The 22,975-nt window shown below is 43.3% G+C and overlaps 1 protein-coding gene across 1 annotated transcript in view; it reads right to left on the bottom strand.

The window, feature by feature from the left end:
* The window catches only part of LYZL6 (lysozyme like 6), a 34,915-nt gene that overhangs the window by 10,492 nt on the left and 1,448 nt on the right, over positions 1-22,975 (bottom strand). Inside the window, exon 2 of the mRNA XM_036899935.2 lies at positions 2,098-2,265. The gene's annotated coding sequence lies outside the window, so the exon portion shown is untranslated. The remainder of the gene's footprint in view (positions 1-2,097; positions 2,266-22,975) is intronic.

Below are 22,975 nucleotides of genomic sequence, written 5' to 3'. Positions count from 1 at the left end.
AATAATTACTGGGCCAAAGACACATTAAGATCTGGAATGAAGGCTTCTCAAACAATGGAAATTACACTAACATATCAAGTTTCTGAAATTTAACCAAACTGTATTTAGAAGTAAATTTATAGTCTTCACTGTCTTCATTCCAAGCTGAGCATTCAACTCAAGAAACCAGAACAAGTAAAAGGAAAACATTTGCAGGGAACACAGGAAGAAGCAAAGCATACAAATGAATGCATAACATATTTAATTGGATTCAGCGGGAAATGGGGGGGGTGTATGTTAAAAACGCAGTTAAGAAACAAAGACTAGAGAACCTGCCTATTACCTGTCCCACCACACTTGCGATCCTTCTCTGTAGCATCATGTTGGGTCAACTGAATTCTTCAAAGTTTCTGGAATGAATTCCTCGCAAGGACAAGCCACCCCGAAGACAAAGGTTACCACTAACAGACTCCTTTAATAATGATGACGTGGGTAGGTTATGCAAGAAGGTAAATATAACTGAAAGTTACATTTGCAGTAGAGGGTTCTAAAGCCTTGCTGCCTCAAAAGCATTACTAAACACTTTCTACCATAACATTACATTCTGCCCTGAGAGAGGCCCCCAGCAGGTTGAGAAGCACCAATCCCTGCTGCTGGTCTGCGAGCACGGGGCAAGAACGAAGTCTTATTTCTGTTCAGGGAAGTGCCAATGAAAAGCCCTTGGATTGTGTTGTGAAATATAAGATAAGTGAAAACAATCAAGCCTTTGGAAAAGCAAACATGGACCTTAGTGAATGAGGCTGGGTAATTGATAGACTGGAAAAATCCCAACACGGTCCAGTCCAAACATACCATTCACACATCTTAAAAAGAAATATACCACCCTGGTGGTCAGCCCACTGAGAATTATTAAATCTTTCCACTGAGCTAAAAATCTGCCTGCATCCTTCTCTGCTTAATCTTAGTTCCTATGCTTCAGGCCACATGGCATTGTACCTTTCTGCGTGGAGTGGCCAACTGCTGGGCTTTGGAACCAAACCATGGTTTCTGGCAAAGAACTGGGTTCATGATTCTAAAGATGCCTCTGGAAGAACCCCAGGCTGGGCGTACCCTCTGCACTGACCTTGCCTGTAACCCCACCATTATAAAACAAGGCAAGTTTCTGTTACTCGACCTTGCAACATCAGAGGCTTAGTCAATCAGGCGAAAGAGTGAAGCACTGGAAAGATCACTCTTAAAAGGGAGAGGGAAAGTGGAGGAGGTTTAGTTAGGGGTAGGGAGGTGCTGGTGGGGCACCCATGGGATACTCCAGTGGAGGCCTCCCAATAAAAACCCTTGCTAACACAGATTGAGCCCTCCCAGTGTGTGAGGCACGATGCTAAACACTGCTGCATGCCGTGAAACTGTTCATCTTCACAGTACTGTTGTGAAATTAGCTACAGAGAGGTTAAGAGACTAACTTAAATCACAGACCTACTAGAAGGCAGAGCAAGGATTCAAATCCAAGTTTGACACCAACATGGTGGGCTTAGCTGATATTCTATACTGCTTTAATGAAATGATCTTTTCCACTTTAATGGAATGATCTTTCTTGCTCTTTGGGGTTAGAATATTATTTAGTTTGTGTATTGAACTGGTTGATGTGGGTACCAGGTGGGGGGTTTTAGCTTAACCTTCTGGAGATAAAGTTCCTGATGTTTCAAGAGAATTTGAAGCACCTCTGATGGGCCAGGAGGGAAGTCCTCCCCATTTATTTGCTGCACATTTACAGTATGTGAGGTTCTGTGCTTACACTGATACTTGCATAATGATAGTATTTGAAGGGCAGGTGGGCAGAAGCCAGCAACAAGGAATTGAGGGCCAGATGATATTAGCCATCCAGTGACATGGTTCATTTATGCCCACAGGAGTATGTCAAAGGCAGCAGTAACCCATCTCAACTAGAGACCAGAGCAGGGGACCAGACCAGCTGCAGGCTCAGGGAACTCTCCAGAAGGCCCTGGTCATCAGAACAAGGCCAAAGCATCTCAGTGAACAGATACCCCTGCCTATGGTTCATGTGAAGACCTCCAATGGTGTCTCTCCTGGACACCCTCCCTTGGCTGTGAACCAGCCCACCTGGGATCATGCAGCTTGATCCTCTGGGCGTGGTGCCTCAGGGAGGTGGCCTCTTCTGTTCCAGGTTCTGCAGGGGCCAACAGCTCTGGGCTTCTGCCCACCCTGCTGCTTTTCTGCTCTCGTGGACACATGGAGGGGTTGATACAGGCACCAAGTAAAGGCTCCAGCCTGCACATGTGAGGAGAAAGCAAAAGGCCAGAGTTAAACAGGCCCAAACAGACCCATTGGGTCCACTGGCCTCATTTCACAGATGGAAAAACTGAGGCCTGGGGAGGGGAAGGGACTTGACCAAGGCCACACACAGTGAGCTAATGGCCAAGCTGGGCATAGGACCCCTGGCGTCTCTCCTCCCATGCTCCTCTGCCTTATTTCATTATAGGTCCTTGCTGCTGGCACTTCTTGGTACTTTATCGATTGTTATTCACACATCATCTCACTTTGTCAATTATTATTTACACATGACATGTCTTTCTTAAAGCAATAATTCTTTAATATCATCACATATTCAGTCAGTATTCAAATTTCCAATCATTTCATGGCAAAAATCATTTTAGTTTGACTAAATCAAGATCCAAATAAGATGCACTCAGTTGTGATTGATTGATGTCTCTTAAGTCTCTGAACCTATAGGTTCCTCTTTCATCTTTCTTTTTCTTTGCAATTTATTGTTGAAGAAAGCATGCCATGTATCCTACAGACTGTTCAGTCTGGTTTTTGATTATCGCAAACCCACAATGTAGTCGACCACGTTGGTCTGTCTTCTATAGGTCCCATAAATTGAGAGTTGATTCTAGAGATTTGAACAAAATAAGATTTGAATTTTTTGGCAAGACTACTTCATAGTAGGTGCTATGTTCCTCCATAGAAGAGACTTAATATCTAGTTGGATTCCTCTTTATTAGTAGCTGTTGATGCTCAATGCCTCAACCCATTAATCCCTTGGAAGTGAAAAACGGTGGTATTCTAATTCTGCCATTTCTTCCACATTTATGAGCTAGACTAGTTCTATAAAGAGAAACTTCCTCTCATCTACTATCAGTCACCCAGGGTATCATCTCATGAGTTCTGTGAAGATACTGGGTACATGTGATTATTCCCTTTCCAGTGAGGACACTGAGCTCACAGGGCTTAAGGGAGCTGTCACTGGAAGAACTGAGCCCTATTCAATCCATGGAAGCAGAATAAATAATTAATGGGAATGTTTTAAGACCCTAAATCAGGCAGCAGACCACGGGTCTGGCAGGGTGGCAAAGCCGGGCCTAAGGGCTCCTGGGCCCCTTTCTCCCTTCACGGGAGGACAGACCTGTACAGAATCTCAAACATCATCCAGTTCAGCCCAGTCATGTTCAGACGGGGAAGCTGACTGGGGAGGTATAGTGATTCACGTGGGCTTTCACATGTAACCAAGGTCAAGGGCATATCCTTAAAGGAAACCCCTGAAAATTTCTGTGATCACCGTGTCCGGTGGTCTCACTGCACAGCCTGTGTGTGTACCCCCTGCACTAGTCCTGCCACCAGATCTCATCTTAGTTGTGTTCCCAGTGTCCATGACTGACACTTGATGAATATCAGTCGAATAAATGAATGAAGGTGCCATTGTTTTTGTATCTCAGGACCTGGCTGCTCCTGGACCTGTCCACTGGGGGAGGTGCTGTCGGCAATGGCCCTGTGGTAGATGTCCAGAGAGTGGCCAGCCTGTGGACAGGAGCCAAGTGTAAAGGGTTGAGAGGGAAGCAGGGCTCACTCTAGGAAAGCAACCAGAGGAGTGGGCTGGACTCCCTCCTGGCCAGAGGCAAACCCAGCAGCACAAAATCCTAGAGGCAGCGTGGACGGGGCACACCAGCAAGTGGCAGGGTCTAGCCACGGAGGTGGGGCTGAAACAGTGTATCCATTAAAGGAGGAGCAAGCCAGGACCCATATCGTCACAGTAGGCGAGTGACCAACACAGAACTCAGGCCAAGACTCAAGTTAGAAGCCCTAAGTGTTAGTTAGGATTAAGTTGGGTTGACAGGAATGGAAAACCCAACATATCACTGGCTAGAACCAGGTAGATTATTCCTTTCTCGTGTGAAGACAACCTGAGTCAGTCCACAGCCAACAGGGTGCTTCATGGTGCAAAGCAGAGACACAGAGAGGGGATCCAGGCTCGCCATTCTTGTCTCCTTTCCTCAAACGTGGCTTCACCCTATGGTACAACAGGGCTGCTGGAACTCAGCCTTTCCATGCCATATTCCAGATAGCAGGAAAGAGTAGAAGTAGAAGAGCACTCTCTTTTTAAGGCAACTCCCAGAATTGTGCAGACTACTTCACTTACATTCTATTGGCCAGAACTGAGTCACCTGACTGCACATAGCAGCAAATGACAAAGGGAAATATAGTCTTCATTTCACACATCCGTGAACCCAGCTAAACATCAGAGTCTGTAAGTGAAGACCAGGAAACATGTCCAGGACTCGAATTATGACACAATGCAAGAGACTCATAGTTTAGCCCAGGCGCTGGGCTGTTGCTGTTTACATCCCTGCTGCCCTAGTTCCCAGGGCTCGGGCAGGAGGGGGTCATGTGAGTCCAGCTGTGGGGAGGGAGGAGCTGCGGAGCCCAGCCACAGGGCCTGACTGCTGTACTTGCTACTGCAGCGGCCGTGAGCATTTTGTAGCTGAGCACGGCATCAGCCCAAGGAAGAGCGTCGGCGGCAAGAAAGCAGGTGTGCTCATTGTCAAGGACAGGCAGGGACACAGAGGCCAACAACTGCTTGATGCTGTGAAAAGCACCCTCAAGATGACGGGTCCAGGGCCACAGACGGCCTTTTTCCAGGAGGCAATCAAGTGCCTGATGATGACTGCTTTTTAAAATTTCCTTAAAAAATTTTTACTACAGAATGACAGGTACATAGAAAAGTACACAAACCATAAATGTGCAGCTCAATAATTTTCACAAAAATGAATGCAGCCAGCGCCCAGATCAAGAAGCGCATTCCTGCAACCCAGGAGGCCCCGAGTGTCCCCTTCCGGTTGCTGCCCACTTCCCTTCCTCCCAACTCCACCTTTCCCACCACCCTCTATGCCCTCCAAGTCCCACTCCCAACCCCAGCATTTGAAACAGCTTTCTAGGCGATTCCATAGTCAACGTTGAGAATCACTGCTTTCATAACCGTGGTTATTAAACTTGGCTGCACATTAGAATCAGCTGGGGAATGTCTGCCTTTTGAGGTAGAAGTTAGGCCAGAGACAGCTGAGAGGCACTGTGGTACACTAGAGAAACTTCAGAGCCACACAGGCCTGCCACTGACTGGTCGTGTGACCTTGAACGAGTTCCTTCACCTCTCTGAGCCTCACCTGTGAAATGGGCACACTATCACATACCCTGTAGTGTTGAGGTGGAGAGACAGAGGATGCAAGCCCAGGGTGTACAGGGTCGGTACAGGCCAGCTACTATCGTCATTTTTATTAAAAGTGAGTCTTCCGATGGATGGAAGCCCAACGAGTTTGAAAGTTTCAAGGGACTGAATCGTGCCACCAACCTGGGTGAGACTGAGCCCAGCAGTGCTGACATGGCTCATCCGTTAATGGCAACCTTGGCTGCGCTGAGCAGTGGGCCCGACTCACCCATGCTCAGACTCCTGACCCATGGAAACTGACGATGTTTAAGCCACTAAGCTTGTGGTGACTTGTTTCTCAGCACCCGAAAACTTATATAGATGCCATTCACAATAGCATCAACAAATATGAAATAATTGAAGCTAAATCTCAAAAGATGAGAAAGGCCTGTACGGTGAGAGCTTCAAAGCACTGCTGACCAAAATAGGACCCAAAGAAATAGAGATACATATCATCTTCTTGGGTGGATGGAAAATTTAATGCTGATAAGATACCAATTTTCTAAAATGATCTGGTTCAAATAAATCCCAATCAACATTGCAGTAGATTTGTTTGTAGAAATTGATAAAATGATTCTAAAATTGATACGGACATGCAAATAGTCTAAAATAACCAAAAATTTTTGGAAAAAGAAGAATAAATCTGAAGAACACATCAAGGATCCAAGACCTACTATTCAGCTACCACAATCAAGATCATGGGGAATTGACATAAAGGTTGTCAAACAGTGAAACAAAATGGAGAGTCCAGAAACAGACGCCCACATTTGTGAATAACTGATTTCAAAAAGGGTGAAAAGGCAAGTAAGTGGAGAAAGAAGAAGTACTGTTTTTATTGAATGGTGCTGGAACGACTGGATAGCTACATGCCAAAAGAAAAAAAAAAAAGGAACTTTGACCGACAGTTCATACCATATTAAAACATAATGTAAAATGACTCGCTATAAATGTAAAACCTAAAACTATAAAGCCAGAAGGAAAAAACAGAAGTAATAAACTTCTGTGACCTTGGGTTTGGCAAAGATTTTGAATTACAACACTGAAAGAAAAATTCACTAAAGTGTAAACTGTTAAATCACTTTATCAATATTAAAAACATCTGCTCTCAAGGACGCCGTTAAGAAAACTTAAAGATCAGGCACAGACTAGGAAAAAATATTTTCAAATTACATATGTGACAATGGACTTGCATCAGAATTCATAGAGAACTCGCAAAATTCAATAAGGAAATAGTTTTTTAAAAGCAAGCAAAATATTTGAACAGGCAACACCAAAGAAATGTAGATGGCAAACAAGTACATGAAAACATGACCAACATCCTTAGTCACAACAGCAATGCAGCTAAAACCACAATGACACCGCTACGTGCCTACTGGAACTGCTGGGATTAACATACTGACTATATCAACTGTTGTTCAGGATACAGAAGAATTAGAACTGTAATATACTGCTTGTAGGAATGTAAAATGATACAACCACTTTGAAAAATTTTTTGGTACTTAAATGTACATATACTAATTCTTCCAGCCATTTCATTTCTAGGCATTTACCCAGAAGAAAGTAAAACATATGATCACGCAAAGACTTGTATATACTTTTTCATAGTGGCTTTATTTGTAATATCGAAAAACTGGAAACAATCCAAATGTTTAACAGGTTAATAAACTATCGTGTAGACATACAGTGGATTATTACTCAGAAATAAAAGTAATGAACTAATGATATGTACTACAATATAGAAGAATCCTTAAAACAATTATTCTGAGTGAAAGAAGTTAGATGAAAAAAGGCATATGCTGTATTATATGAACTTCTAAGAAATATAAATGAGTGCAAAACAAAACAACAAAAAAAGTGAGTCTTCCCAAGTAGTGACTCTATGGCATCTTACTACACTGATGGATAGTGGCTGCAACGGAGCATCGGGGGGCGTAACACGGGTGAATGTAGTAACCACAATGTTGCTCATGTGAAACCTTCATGAGATTGTGTATCAATGATACCTTAATAAAAATAAATAAATAAACAAACAAACTTAGAACTTTACATGGCAAAAAAAGAAGAAGGGAATCTTCCTCAGGAAGACTGAAAACCCTTCTTATGTAGATGAGACCCAGTCTGGGGATGGGTGCTGTTGTAGAGCATACAGGCTATGTTGATAGGAGGGTCAACAGGTTGTGCTGATGAGAAGCCAGAGTCTTTCTAGGTAGCGGGCAGAAGTTCCAGGAACAGCAGAGATTCCAAGCCAAAGCCGAGGAGCAGTGGCTGCTGGCTTATCCCACCAGCAATAGCAGCAGGGCCAGCTGTGTGTGAACTGGGGCAGATCCAGTTCCGGCAATGCTAATCCTCCTTCAGCAAGAACAGCAAGAAGCTGACTGGCTGCAGGTTCTGACTCTGTGAGCTGCTTATGGAAAAAGAAGCAAACTTGACTGAGCACCTACTTTGTGCCAGGTATTTGCACATTCACGCCGTTCATCCTGCGAGGTGGTCGCGCTCATCCCATTTAGCGCCTGAGAACCCTGAGGCTTACCTCTGGCTGCCTAACTCACAGAGCCTTGGTGTCTCCTTGAGGCTGGGACCTGCCTCTGTGTTGGGCTGCAGGGCCAGCACCCCTAAGGGTGTGCCGTGTACACAAATGACACCAGGACCCCTTGTTTGATTAGATGCTCATTTCTGCATTTTTTTCCCAAAATGAAAAGTGTAACTTTTTAGGATGACTATTTATCTTTTTTGTACTTTTTACAAGATAACAATGTTCACTGTAGAACATACAGAAAATACAGATAACCAAAAAGATAAAAAATCAAAATCTCTCATAGCCCTATCCTACAGAGGTGAGCACTGTCAATGTTACAGCGTCTGTTGTTCATATACGCGAGTCTGCATGCATGTGTGTGCATACATAGAGAAATTTACCAAAAAGGAGTCATATAGTACACTCTGTTAGATAAATCCGCTTTTCTTCACTTAACAATACACAATGGCCATATTTCTATACCACTGAATATTCTTCTACTACAGTGACTCTGCATTAGAAACCCCTGGGAAAGCTTAACAAATATTGATGTGGGGTCCCACCCTAACTCAGATTTAATGGGTCTGGGATGGGGTTGGGTAATGGGATTTTTTAGAGTCCCCAGGCGGTTCCAGTGTGTAGCCAAGTTTCAGAGCCACTGTGCTACAGAATCATTTTTCAATAGTGGACTTATGCTCTATTTAGAAGGGATGCACCATAACTGGATCAATATGCTTTTCATGAACGTTTAGGTTGGTTCAAATTTTTCATCATTAAAAGCCAGGAGTCAGCAAACTTTTCTGTAAAAAGCCAGATAATGCATGCTTTTGCCTGCGCAGGGCACAAGGTCTCTGTCACAACTATTTAACTGTGTCATTGCAGTGCAAAAGCAGCCACAGTACATCAGTGGTTGCATTCCAATACAATTTAATTAACAAAAACAGGTGGTGGCCAAATTTAGCCTGCAGGCCATGGGTTGCAGACCCCTGTCATCAGGGGTGCTGCAGTGAGTCTCCTTAAAGCTCAACCTTCTAGTATGAAATGATCACGTTCACAGGACGGTGATGTTATACTGCTTATTTTTAGAAGGAGCACCTTTTTTTACATGAAAATTTGTAACTAGAACTCATATAAACAACAGGTAAGAGCGGTATTTTGTTTAGCTAAGTATATTTTACAAATGCAAATACACACCTCAATTTTAGGAAGTCAGGAGTCGGTCAGTGGTTGATGGTTGCAGGGTTGGTTTGTTTGTCAGCCTCAGCACATTCAAATCCAAGTTGAATGCTTCAGGCATTCAAATTCAAGTCTGCAGAACCAACAAAACACCTCTATGGCACCCCAGTGTTCCACAAGGGCCACAATTTGAAAACCACTGCAATAAGATATATTCCTGGAAATGTAACTGTTGGAGCAAAGGGCCTGGACCTCTTCAAAGCAGCTTATGTATGCTATCAAATGGCCCTGCAGAAAAGGAGAGAGAAAAGTGACATTTTCTAACATTCAGATGAATAAGGACACTTTTCTGTCAGTAAGTTGGCCTTCACTGGTGAATGTTTTGAACACTGGTTCCAGGTGCGATGTGACCACTTCCTTCCCTTATCTTGGCCCTCATGACTGGTGGCCAGTTCTTTAAGATTCTCACATTGCACATGTTCAACGTGGCTCTCAGCAACATGAATGATATGATCATTTTATTCTTGATCCAAGAACTTTGACAGAGAGGCTTATGGAATGGTAGCAGGTGAATTAGATAGGGCTCTTTTTTTGTCTAAGTGAAAAAAACTCAGCTCAAGGTAGCTTAAGCCATACAGAGGTATTTAATGGTTTATGTTACCAAACTATGAGAGTTTCAGGATCTAACTACTGGGACTTCCTCTCATATCTGGTAAGCAGTTGCTCCCTGTTCCCTTCCTCCCAGCCCCTGGCAACCATCAGTCTGCATTCCATCTCTGTGGATTTACCTATTCTGGACATTTCAGGTAAACTGAATCATACAACATACGACCTTTTGAGACTGACTTCTTGCACTTAGCATAATGTTTTCAGGTTCATCTCTGTTGCAGCCTGTGTCAGTACTTGATTCCTTTTTATGAGTAGTATCTCGCTGTATGCATAGACGGTATTTTACTTGCCCGTTCATCTGTTGATGGACATTGGGCTGTTTCCACCTTTTGGCTAGTGTGAACAGTGCTTGTAGGAACATGTGTGTACATGGATCTCTGTCAGTTTGCAATTCTCTGGGGCATATTCCTGTGAATGGAATTGCTCATCAGTACCTTTGGCCTGGTCTGTTGCATCAACCTCCAGCCTGGCCTCTGTATGGTTGCAAGGGTGATCATTTTCCTTTCTTTTTCAAAAATACGAATTTTCTTCTTATAAAAGCTATACATGCTCATTGTCAAATTTTTGAAAAATACAGAAAAGAGGTTTTATTTTTTTAAATCCAGGGAACTGTGAATGCTTCCCCACTGACTTGGGTAGTCCCTGGTGTCCCCTGGGTCCCTGTGACTGCAATCGTATGCTCCTTGAGGTTTACGAGCCATGCAGATTCTGTTTCCTCTGTGGATTGCCCATCCTGCCCTTCTCGCCCGAATCCTCTTACTTGCCGTTTCTGACACAGCTCTCCCTGTCACCACTCCCTAGCACGTCCCATACCTGAAAGTGGCGGGAAGCACTGTGCCCAGAGTGTGGGAAAAGGAAGCTGGCTGACCCATGCAGACTGCTCTCGGGTTCTATGGCCCTAAAGCAGCCCCGATCTCCCTCCTACCTCTCCACCTCTCAAATATACCCCACAGCATCTGAGCTAAACCAGGGACCGCCAACAACCCTGTGCCTTGTCATTAGGGGTTGGCATCTTGCTACATTACATTCCCCTGTTGTGATGACTGGCAGTGAGGCTGGTGTACAAATGGACAACCCAAGAGGATCTTTCTCTTCCTTTTTCCTTCCTCTGGGCTGTTCTTTCAACTCAGGAAGCCAGATGCTTTGGAGTTTAATTATACACTGCAGTTGGAAGCACAGAATGTCAGAGCTGAAAAGGAAGAACCTTATTATAAATAATAGCTACTAGCACTTACTGAACACTTACTCTGTGCCAGGCCCCATGCCAGGCATGTTTCCAGGCATTACCTCATTTAACCTTCCCAACAATTCTGGGAGGCAGGTACCACTGTCATTGCTATTCTACAGGAAGGAAACTGAGGTTTTAAGGAGATAACAGGGCATTTCCCAAACTGTGCTGAGTGGACCACAGTGGCAAAAAATATTAGATGTGTTAGTCAAATCCTGCAGCTTGCATTCCCTCTGACAAATCCACAAGGCACACTGACATACTAAAGACCTTGAGAAGTCCCATAACAGAGAAACCTGTTTATGTCAGTGTCACTTCTATTGAGTAGTTTGGGGAATGCAGACATTAACCTGCTCCATATTTTATAGATGTGGTAATAGAGGCCTAAGCAGATGTTGGGCCCCAGGCTCTCTGCACCCCACAGGAAACACAGCAGAGGAAGGCTGACAATGGCACGTCTGGCCCACTCCCAGTCTTTGTAAATAAAGCTTTATTGAAGATTACCTGATTTAGCTCCCTTGATTTACAGATGAGCCAATCAAGGCCCAGAAGCAGAGGAAGAAATAGATCCCAGATTTCCAAACTCCAGGTATTCTCCAAAATACAAATCAGATAGGTGGCAGGAGATGGATGTGAATCTCCCTGATACTTGGGATCCTGTCTCAAGTTCTCCACCACATGCTACTGGCCCAGGCCCCCATCTACTATTGCACAGACACCCTGAGGCATCTCTCCTGCTGCTTTGGGTAAAGACATGGAGGCCTGAACTGCCTGGCGGGCCCTTCTCTGCTCTCCACTGTGTGTGGGTAACAGCACAGGGTCCGACTCTGAAGTCGCTTAGAAGGCAAAGGCCAAACACAGCAATCTATGTTTATTTTAATTTTGTGCCATATGCAGTAAAATGTTATTAACTTCCCCTCTGCTGATATGAAATGTGAGATCATTTGGACAGGAATCTGGCAGGAGGCAACCTTTGTCTGCTCTAGGAAGCGTTCCCCAAACAAATGAATAGTGTAAGTAGGATCCTAGGAGGTTGTTTGAAACCACTTCAGAAAATAAATTATGTTCAGGGGCTCTTGGGCCTCCCTGAAGTATGTTGTCAGACCACAGTCATCTATTTACATTTTTTGCGTGCACCCGTGTGTGTGTGTGTGTGTGTGTGTGTGTGTGTGTGTGTGTACAGTTGAGCATGCAAATAAATGATTCTTTTTTTTTTTTTTTTTTTAATAATTATTTTTTATTGAAGGGTAGTTGACACACAGTATTACATTACATGAGTTTCAAGTGTACAACACAGTGGTAGAACATTTATATACATAATTCTAGGTTCCAGCTATCACCCTACCAGGCTGTTACAATATCTTGACTATATTCCTTATGCTATACATTACATCCCGGTTACTAATTTATTTTACCATTGGAAGTCTGTCCTTTTTTTTTTTTTTTTTTTTTTTTGTGAGGGCATCTCTCATATTTATTGATCAAATGGTTGTTAACGACAATAAAATTCTGTATAGGGGAGTCAATGCTCAATGCACAATCATTATTCCACCCCAAGCCTAATTTTTGTCAGTCTCCAATCTTCTGAGGCATAACAAACAAGTTTTTACATGTAGAACAAATTCTTACATAATGAATAAGTTACATAGTGAACAGTACAAGGGCAGTCATCACAGAAACTTTCGGTTTTGCTCATGCATTATGAACTATAAACAGTCAGTTCAAATATGAATACTCATTTGGTTTTTATACTTGATTTATATGTGGATACCACATTTCTCTCTTTATTATTATTATTTTTAATAAAATGCTGAAGTGGTAGGTAGATACAAGATAAAGGTAGAAAACATAGTTTAGTGTTGTAAGAGAGCACATGTAGATGATCAGGTGTGTGCCTGTAGACTATGTGTTAATCCAAGCTAGACCAGGGCAATAAAACATCCACGTATGCAGAAGATTTCTCTCAGAACGGGGGGGTGAGGTTCTAAGCCTCACCTCTGTTGATCCCCAATTTCTCACCTGATGGCCCCCCTGCGACTGTGCCTGTCTTAGGTTGTTCCTCCCTTGAGGAATCTTACCCGTCTCTGGCTAACCAGTCATCTTCCGGGGCCATACAGGGAAATGTGAAGTTGGTAAGTGAGAGAGAAGCCTTATTGTTTGAAAAAGTTAGCTTTTTACTTCTTTGCATATTTATGCCCTGTGGCTTCTATGCCCAGCATTTGTCTTGAGGTATCTTTACCACTTGGAAGAATTATGATACTCGGTAAATTTGATATGAGGCACGAATTCTATTTAAGGGTTGTAATTAGGAAGGAAGAAGAAAAGCTATAGAAGTAGCAGGCGGAAGAAAACATGGGAAGATTGATTATTTCTTTGATATATCTTCTTGTAGAGTAACTTCAGCATGTATAGGTTTTAAGCTACTACTTAAATTGCACACACACATTAACATAATAGGAGTATAGTTACATAACCAAAGCATATCTGTAATTACCAGCCATCTCCAGTGAAACCAAGAAAACCAGTTAGGCACCTTAGGCATTTGTGAAAACTTATCTAAGATATGGTGGATATTGTCCAACTGAACTTGAACAGTCTGAGAGAAATCAGACAAATTAAAACAACCCATTCCTGGGGACTGTTCACATGCCATATGTTCTTTTAACAATAAATAGTTTGTAGTTGTAAGACTTTGGAGCGCTACAATTTGCACTTCTCCAAATTCTTGGTTGAGTTCCAACAGTATAGATCCAGTCCAATTTTGTTGTTTTACTGTATGCACAGGCCAGCTTAGATATCTCCTTCCTCATTCCCATGGCAAGTCCAGGAACTGGTGGGATGAGTGCATCTACAGCTGTAGCAGTGCGTGGATCTTTGTTGGGGTTTTTTGATGATCATCTTCTGGCATGAGTCTTCCAGAGGGTGCAGATGTTGGAAGTTCTTTTTCATATCGTATCTTAGTTCATTTTCGGGGTAGCCCAATTAGGCTTTGATCCTCTGTATAAACACAAACAGACCCTTTGCCTACACTTTTATATGCCCTTTATACCCTTGTGTAGAATTCGTTGGAGGTTACCACACAGGAACTGCCCTTTTTTTTTTTTTTTTTTTTTTGCTATCACTAATCTACACTTACATGACGAATATTATGTTTACTAGGCTCTCCCCTATACCAGGTCTCCCCTATAAACCCCTTTACAGTCACTGTCCATCAGCATAGCAAAATGTTGTAGAATCACTACTTGCCTTCTCTGTGTTGTACAGCCCTCCCTTTTCTCCTACCCCCCCATGCATGTTAATCTTAATACCCCCCTACTTCTCCCCCCTTATCCCTCCCTACCCACCCATCCTCCCCAGTCCCTTTCCCTTTGGTACCTGTTAGTCCATTCTTGAGTTCTGTGATTCTGCTGCTGTTTTGTTCCTTCAGTTTTTCCTTTGTTCTTATATTCCACAGATAAGTGAAATCATTTGGTATTTCTCTTTCTCCGCTTGGCTTGTTTCACTGAGCATAATACCCTCCAGCTCCATCCATGTTGCTGCAAATGATTGGATTTGCCCTTTTCTTATAGCTGAGTAGTATTCCATTGTGTATATGTACCACATCTTCTTTATCCATTCATCTATTGATGGACATTTAGGTTGCTTCCAATTCTTGGCTATTGTAAATAGTGCTGCAATAAACATAGGGGTGCATCTGTCTTTCTCAAACTTGATTGCTGCATTCTTAGGGTAAATTCCTAGGAGTGGAATTCCTGGGTCAAATGGTAAGTCTGTTTTGAGCATTTTGATGTACCTCCATACTGCTTTCCACAATGGTTGAACTAACTTACATTCCCACCAGCAGTGTAGGAGGGTTCCCCTTTCTCCACAGCCTCGCCAACATTTGTTGTTGTTTGTCTTTTGGATGGCAGCCATCCTTACTGGTGTGAGGTGATACCTCATTGTAGTTTTAATTTGCATTTCTCTGATAATTAACAATGTGGAGCATCTTTTCATGTGTCTGTTGGCCATCTGTATTTCTTTTTTGGAGAACTGTCTGTTCAGTTCCTCTGCCCATTTTTTAATTGGGTTATTTGTTTTTTGTTTGTTGAGGCGTGAGAGCTCCTTGTATATTCTGGACGTCAAGCCTTTATCGGATGTGTCATTTTCAAATATATTCTCCCATACTGTAGGGATCCTTCTTGTTCTATTGATGGTGTCTTTTGCTGTACAGAAGCTTTTCAGCTTAATATAGTCCCACTTACTCATTTTTGCTGTTGTTTTCCTTGCCCGGGGAAATATGTTCAAGAAGAGGTCACTCATGTTTATGTCTAAGAGGTTTTCGCCTATGTTTTCTTCCAGGAGTTTAATGGTTTCATGGCTTACATTCAGGTCTTTGATCCATTTTGAGTTTACTTTTGTATATGGGGTTAGACAATGGTCCAGTTTCATTCTCCTACATGTAGCTGTCCAGTTTTGCCAGCACCACCTGTTGAAGAGACTGTCATTTCGCCATTGTATGTCCATGGCTCCTTTATCAAATATTAATTGACCATATATGTCTGGGTTAATGTCTGGATTCTCTAGTCTGTTCCATTGGTCTGTGGCTCTGCTCTTGTGCCAGTACCAAATTGTCTTGATTACTATGGCTTTATAGTAGAGCTTGAAGTTGGGGAGTGCGATCCCCCCTACTTTATTCTTCTTTCTCAGGATTGCTTTGGCTATTCGGGGTCTTTGGTGTTTCCATATGAATTTTTGAATTATTTGTTCCAGTTCATTGAAGAATGTTGCTGGTAGTTTCATAGGGATTGCATCAAATCTGTATATTGCTTTGGGCAGGATGGCCATTTTAACGATATTAATTCTTCCTAGCCACGAGCATGGGATGAGTTTCCATCTGTTAGTGTCCCCTTTAATTTCTCTTAAGAGTGACTTGTAGTTTTCAGAGTATAAGTCTTTCACTTCTTTGGTTAGGTTTATTCCTAGGTATTTTATTTTTTTTGATGCAATTGTGAATGGAGTTGTTTTCCTGATTTCTCTCTCTGTTGGTTCATTGTTAGTATATAGGAAAGCCACAGATTTCTGTGTGTTGATTTTGTATCCTGCAACTTTGCTGTATTCCGATATCAGTTCTAGTAGTTTTGGGGTGGAGTCTTTAGGGTTTTTTATGTACAGTATCATGTCATCTGCAAATAGTGACAGTTTAACTTCTTCTTTACCAATCTGGATTCCTTGTATTTCTTTATTTTGTCTGATTGCCGTGGCTAGGACCTCCAGTACTATGTTAAATAACAGTGGAGAGAGTGGGCATCCCTGTCTAGTTCCCGATCTCAGAGGAAATGCTTTCAGCTTCTCGCTGTTCAATATAATGTTGGCTGTGGGTTTATCATAGATGGCCTTTATTATGTTGAGGTACTTGCCCTCTATTCCCATTTTGCTGAGAGTTTTTAACATGAATGGATGTTGAACTTTGTCAAATGCTTTTTCAGCATCTATTGAGATGATCATGTGGTTTTTGTCTTTCTTTTTGTTGATGTGGTGGATGATGTTGATGGACTTTCGAATGTTGTACCATCCTTGCATCCCTGGGATGAATCCCACTTGGTCATGGTGTATGATCCTTTTGATGTATTTTTGAATTCGGTTTGCTAATATTTTGTTGAGTATTTTTGCATCTACGTTCATCAGGGATATTGGTCTGTAGTTTTCTTTTTTGGTGGGGTCTTTGCCTGGTTTTGGTATTAGGGTGATGTTAGCTTCATAGAATGAGTTTGGGAGTATCCCCTCCTCCTCTATTTTTTGGAAGACTTTAAGGAGAATGGGTATTATGTCTTCCCTGTATGTCTGATAAAATTCCGAGGTAAATCCATCTGGCCCGGGGGTTTTGTTCTTTGGTAGTTTTTTGATTACCTCTTCAATTTCATTGCTGGTAATTGGTCTGTTTAGATTTTCTGTTTCTTCCTGGGTCAATCTTGGAAGGTTATATTTTTCTAGGAAGTTGTCCATTTCTCCTAGGTTTCCCAGCTTGTTAGCATATAGGTTTTCATAGTATTCTCCAATAATTCTTTGCATTTCCGTGGGGTCCGTCGTGATTTTTCCTTTCTCGTTTCTGATACTGTTGATTTGTGTTGACTCTCTTTTCTTCTTAATAAGTCTGGCTAGAGGCTTATCTATTTTGTTTATTTTCTCGAAGAACCAGCTCTTGGTTTCATTGATTTTTGCAATTGTTTTATTCTTCTCAATTTTATTTATTTCTTCTCTGATCTTTATTATGTCCCTCCTTCTGCTGACCTTAGGCCTCATCTGTTCTTCTTTTTCCAATTTCGATAATTGTGACATTAGACCATTCATTTGGGATTGCTCTTCCTTTTTTAAATATGCTTGGATTGCTATATACTTTCCTCTTAAGACTGCTTTTGCTGTGTCCCACAGAAGTTGGGGCTTAGTGTTGTTGTTGTCATTTGTTTCCATATATTGCTGGATCTCCATTTTGATTTGGTCATTGATCCATTGATTATTTAGGAGCGTGTTGTTAAGCCTCCATGTGTTCGTGAGCCTCTTTGCTTTCTTTGTACAGTTTATTTCTAGTTTTATGCCTTTGTGGTCTGAAAAGTTGGTTGGTAGGATTTCAATCTTTTGGAATTTTCTGAGGCTCTTTTTGTGGCCTAGTATGTGGTCTATTCTGGAGAATGTTCCATGTGCACTTGAGAAGAATGTATATCCCGCTGCTTTTGGATGTAGAGTTCTATAGATGTCTATTAGGTCCATCTGCTCTACTGTGTTGTTCAGTGCTTCCGTGTCCTTACTTATTTTCTGCCCAGTGGATCTATCCTTTGGGGTGAGTGGTGTGTTGAAGTCTCCTAGAATGAATGCATTGCAGTCTATATCCCCCTTTAGTTCTGTTAGTATTTGTTTCACATATGCTGGTGCTCCTGTGTTGGGTGCATATATATTTAGAATGGTTATATCCTCTTGTTTGACTGAGCCCTTTATCATTATGTAGTGTCCTTCTTTATCTCTTGTTACTTTCTTTGTTTTGAAGTCTATTTTGTCTGATATTAGTACTGCAACCCCTGCTTTCTTCTCACTGTTGTTTGCTTGAAATATGTTTTTCCATCCCTTGACTTTTAGTCTGTACATGTCTTTGGGTTTGAGGTGAGTTTCTTGTAAGCAGCATATAGATGGGTCTTGCTTTTTTATCCATTCTGTTACTCTGTGTCTTTTGATTGGTGCATTCAACCCATTAACATTTAGGGTGACTATTGAAAGATATGTACTTATTGCCATTGCAGGCTTTAAATTCGTGGTTACCAAAGGTTCAAGGTTAGCCTCTTTAGTATCTTACTGCCTAACTTAGCTCGCTTATTGAGCTGTTATATACACTGTCTGGAGATTCTTTTCTTCTCTCCCTTCTTGTTCCTCCTCCTCGATTCTTCATATGTTGGGTGTTTTGTGCTGTGCTCTTTCTAGGAGTGCTCCCATCTAGAGCAGTCCCTGTAAGATGTTCTGTAGAGGTGGTTTGTGGAAAGCAAATTCCCTCAGCTTTTGTTTGTCTGGGAATTGTTTAATCCCACCGTCATATTTGAATGATAGTCGTGCTGGATACAGTATCCTTGGTTCAAGGCCCTTCTGTTTCATTGTATTAAATATATCATGCCATTCTCTTCTGGCCTGTAGGGTTTCTGTTGAGAAATCTGACGTTAGCCTGATGGGTTTCCCTTTATAGGTGACCTTTTTCTCTCTAGCTGCCTTTAACACTCTTTCCTTGTCCTTGATCTTTGCCATTTTAATTATTATGTGTCTTGGTGTTGCCCTTCTTGGATCCTTTCTGTTGGGGGTTCTGTGTATTTCCGTGGTCTGTTTGATTACTTCCTCCCCCAGTGTGGGGAAGTTTTCAGCAATTATTTCTTCTAAGATACTTTCCATCTCTTTGCCTCTCTCTTCTTCTTCTGGGACCCCTATAATACGGATATTGCTCCTTTTAGATTGGTCACACAGTTCTCTTAATATTGTTTCATTCCTGGAGATCCTTTTGTCTCTCTCTATGTCAGCTTCCATGCGTTCCTGTTCTCTGATTTCAATTCCATCAATGGCCTCTTGCATTCTATCCATTCTGCTTATAAACCCTTCCAGAGTTTGTTTCATTTCTGCGATCTCCTTTCTGGCATCTGTGATCTCTTTCCGGACTTCATCCCATTTTTCTTGCGTATTTCTCTGCATCTCTGTCAGCATGTTTATGATTCTTATTTTGAATTCTTTGTCAGGAAGACTGGTTAGGTCTGTCTCCTTCTCTGGTGTTGTCTCTGTGATCTTTGTCTGCCTGTAGCTTTGCCTTTTCATGGTGATAGGAATAGTCTGCAGAACTGGGACGAGTGACGGCTGGAAGGACTTCCCTTCTTGTTGGTTTGTGGCCCTCCTCTCCTGGGAGAACAGCGGCCTCTAGTGGCTTGTGCTGCGCAGCTGCGCGCAGACAGGGTTTCTGCTTCCTGCCCGGCTGCTATGGAGTTAATCTCCGCTGTTGCTGTGGGCGTGGCCTGGCTCAGGCAGCTACTCCAAAATGGTGGAGTCGCGTTGGAGCAGGAGCTGCTGGGAGGCTATTTATCTCCGTAAGGGGCCTCCCTGCTCCCTGCAGCCCAGGGGTTAGGGTGCCCAGAGGTCCCGGATTCCCTACCTCTGGATTAAGTGGCCCGCCCTGCCCCTTTAAGACTTCCAAAAAGCACCCGCCAAAACAAAACAACGACCACAAAAAAAAACAAGAAAAAAAATTTTTTTAATTAAAAAAAAAAAAAAAAATTTTTATTTAAAAAAAAAAAGGTGGTCGTTCGTTTTTCTTTATTCTCCGGTGCCAGCCTCAGGCCTCTGCTCACCGGTCTTTCTGCCCTGTTTCCCTAATATTGGGGTCCCTGTCCCTTTAAGACTTCCAAACAGCGCTCGCCAGAACAAAGCAGCAAAAAAGCAAAAAAAAAAAAAATGGTCGCGCGCTTTTCTTATGTCCTCTGTCGCCCAGCCTCCAGTGCCTGCTCACTGTTCTTGCTGCCCCGTTTTCCCAGTATCGAGGGCCCTACACTCTGGCCCGGATGGCTGGGGCTGGGTGTTCGGCAGCCCTGGGCTCCGTCTCCCTCCCGCTCTGCCTGCTCTTCTCCCGCCCGGAGCTGGGGGGAGGGGCGCTCGGCTCCCGCGGGGCCGGGGCTTGTATCTTACCCCCTTCGCGAGGCGCTGGGTTCTCTCAGGTGTGGATGTGGTCTGGATATTGTCCTGTGTCCTCTGGTCTTTATTCTAGGAAGGGTTGTCTTTGTTATATTTTCATAGATATATGTTGTTTTGGGAGGAGATTTCCGCTGCTCTACTCACGCCGCCATCTTCCGCCCCTCCGCAAATAAATGATTCTTATCTTGTCATTAAAATCACTCATGCATGGAGAACTTTTTAACCTTGTTTGAAATGTGAACAATTTAAAATATGTGCAGATTTAAACGTTTTAGTTCAGATAGGTTCATCTGGCAAGTGGTACTAATGAAGGAGGATTTATTAACCTCTGAACCTAGGGGAGGGCAGCATCTTATTGACCCCTGAAGGACAAGACACACCAGAGAGTTAAAGCTTCATCTAGAAACAGAAGCAGGGATAGCAGGGCATCAACGGTGGCCTCTGGGTGGAGGCTCTTCCCTGGGGCAGCCAGACTGCCCTGATGGCCTTTCCAGAGCTGGGAGATGCAGACTTGTCACTAAGGTGGCTGGTAAAAATAGTTCTGAGTGGGTGGCAGCTGAGCCCAGAGGCACCCACTTCCTTATCTCTAAAGCAGGGAAGGCAGCCCAGTTGACAGGCACTTTCTGAGGCTCCTGAGGCCCCTCCCAAGCCCTGAGGGTTGGCGGGAGGTGTCTTTCCCTAACAATGAAGTCTCCGCCCCACAACAGACAGGCACGAAGTGCTGGAAAGTGCTTGGGCTAGGTTATAAGGTAGTTAGTTAAGAGTTTAAATCCTGACTGCCAATTACCAGCTCTGTGACCTCAGGTAAGATTGCCTCCTCTCTAGGTCTTCACTGTCTCATCTATCACATGGGGCTAACGATTCCAATCTGTAAGGCTTGCTGTGAAGATCAAATAACAATGACAGCTAACACTGTCACTCTGCAACCTCACTCTTCTGTCCCTCTCCACTCCACCAGCTGCACACCTTCCAGCACGTTCTTCAAGAATGGCCCTGAGGCAAGCTGCCAGGTCAGGAGAACAATCAAGCAGCCCTATGGAAAGGTCTACATGGCCAAGAATTGAGTCCTCAAGACAACAGCTATGTCAGGGAGTCATCCTGGAGGCTGTCTTCTACCCTCAGTCAAGCCTGTAGTGACTGTGGCCCTGGCCAACACCGTGACTACAACCTCATGAGAGACCCTGAGCCAGAACCACCCAGCTAAGCCATTTTGATTCCTGGCCCTCAGAAACATTGTGAGATAATAAATATTTGCTCAATTTGGGGACAATTTGCACATATGCAGCAATAAATAATGAATACACTGACCTTTCAGGGTTATTGTAAGAATTCAGAGTTAATGCACATTAAATAGCCACCAGACTTGCTGGGACTGTGGCTCCAGAAAGGGCAGAAGGGAGAAGCTGAGGAGGGAGCCCTGGATAGGAAGCATCTATCTAGGTCCAGGCCAGGAAGGTGCCTTACTCTTGAATTCCAGGACCAGTCTGAGAAACTGAATATATAAATGGACAATGGCCAGACCACATATGAAACCACAACTCTGCCCTGCTACGTGCAGCGACTAGTCCAGGAAGCCAAACCACACGCCCTATAGGAACCAACCCAAAATGTCTTGCTCCCACTTCCAGCATTAGACAAAGTGGGAAAAGTCAAAGATGCTCCCCTGAACAATATTTGACTTTTTCCTGCCATACTTCTAGTTAGTCCACCTATAGCTTTTCCAGGCCAACAGTCCCCAGTCAGGTCACAACTGAAAGCGTACCTCTTTCTCATACCAAGCTTTCCCACCCTATCTGCCTTTGCGTCTCTGTCAAATTCCAGGGATGGTGGCTGACTCTCTTGCTGTAGCAAGCTCTGAATAAATAAAGAACATTTGCTTGTTCTCATTTGAGTGGCCGAAGTTCTCTCTCTCCTTTCCTGTTCCCAGGTCAAAGACAACATCTTCCTCTCCCTCCAGGTATCCAGAGAAACCAGTTCAGGGATGATGGAAGAGAGGGATGACAGGAATAATTAAAGAGCATAGCTTTGGAACAGACAGATGTGGGCTCAAACTCTGGCTCTGATGCTTAACTAGCTGTGTGGTCTTAACTAAGTCAATTAACTAGTCTGAGCCTGTTACCTCATATCAAGGGACAATCCAGGGGGACCCAAAAGATGGTGTAAGAATTCAGTAATATATTTAACATACTGAGCATATAGTAGGTGCTCAATAAAGGAAAGGCCAACCATCAGTCTCCCCCAGCTTCTTGTAGGCAGGCCCCTGTCCCCTGCCTTTACTCCACTCCAGCCCCTTATGTGTTCAGCAGACAGACTGACCTCAGCTGGGTGGCATCAACACCATGAGCTCCAGGTCCAGGGACATCAAAGGGGTTGGTTCTCAGGAGGAGGATGGACAAAAGGCAAAATCAAGCATTTCTCTAAAGAAACCCAACTGGTCAAAAGCAGAGGAGAAAATGTCGGGGCCAGACACCTGTTGTGTCCCTGTTCTATCCTGGCTCTGAGGGGTGGTCAGGGAAGGGAGACTCCTGCCCAAAATACTCTGAGTTCCCTTGTGCCAGGCTGCTTTCTCAGGACCAGGAGGGTGAGGGCTTTTCTCAGGTTCTCCTACATGTCTCTCTGTGTGTATTTATGTGTGTGCGTCTATTTCTTCATCCTTAAAATAAGAAATGTAAAGCTTCTCAGGACACAAACACATACACCTTAGTATTCTACTAATGGTGGGGCAGGG

The sequence above is a fragment of the Manis pentadactyla genome, chromosome 4 (assembly GCF_030020395.1).
Source record: "Manis pentadactyla isolate mManPen7 chromosome 4, mManPen7.hap1, whole genome shotgun sequence".
NCBI classification, from domain to species: Eukaryota; Metazoa; Chordata; class Mammalia; order Pholidota; family Manidae; genus Manis; species Manis pentadactyla.
Note: the sequence above shows the minus strand (reverse complement) of the source record. Positions and strands in the feature narration are given on the sequence as shown.